The sequence below is a fragment of the Microtus ochrogaster genome, unplaced genomic scaffold, assembly GCF_000317375.1.
Source record: "Microtus ochrogaster isolate Prairie Vole_2 unplaced genomic scaffold, MicOch1.0 UNK2, whole genome shotgun sequence".
In the NCBI taxonomy this organism is placed as follows: Eukaryota; Metazoa; Chordata; class Mammalia; order Rodentia; family Cricetidae; genus Microtus; species Microtus ochrogaster.
Window position 1 is genome coordinate 920,655 of NW_004949100.1, and position 523 is coordinate 921,177.

Here is a 523-nt window from a genome sequence, read left to right on the forward strand (position 1 = left end):
AAAAAAAATCAATGAAAGTACCATTTTCAACTCTGCCTTTTCTCACTTTAATTACAGTTCAAATGCTAAAAAAAGTTACATCAAAAATCTAAGGCAAGTAAATTAATATAATCTTTCCCTAGTTATCAACTGTCAGATTTTCTGAAAACTTGTGATAATAGGATCCATTTTAGCTATTCATTCTAATACAGATAACAATTTAGTTAAAAAGATGTAAAAAGGTAATCAGTTGGATCAAAAAGTAATTTATATTATTAAAATAGACTTCTAAAGTGAAAAGTTCTTAGGCGGAGTTATAGATGTAAAAATCTGATTGTCATACATTCATGGTCAAGGATGACTATTGAAAGATTGCATTAGATTTTCAAAAGTTCCAATTTCTATGAAAATTCTATGAAATTATGAATAAGTGATGCAAATAAATCATTAATTTCAAAATTGATGACTGAGAATAATACATTACCTTGTTGTATTACAACCAACCTTGTTGTGATTCAAATTATTTCTTTTTTTCTTTTTTTTT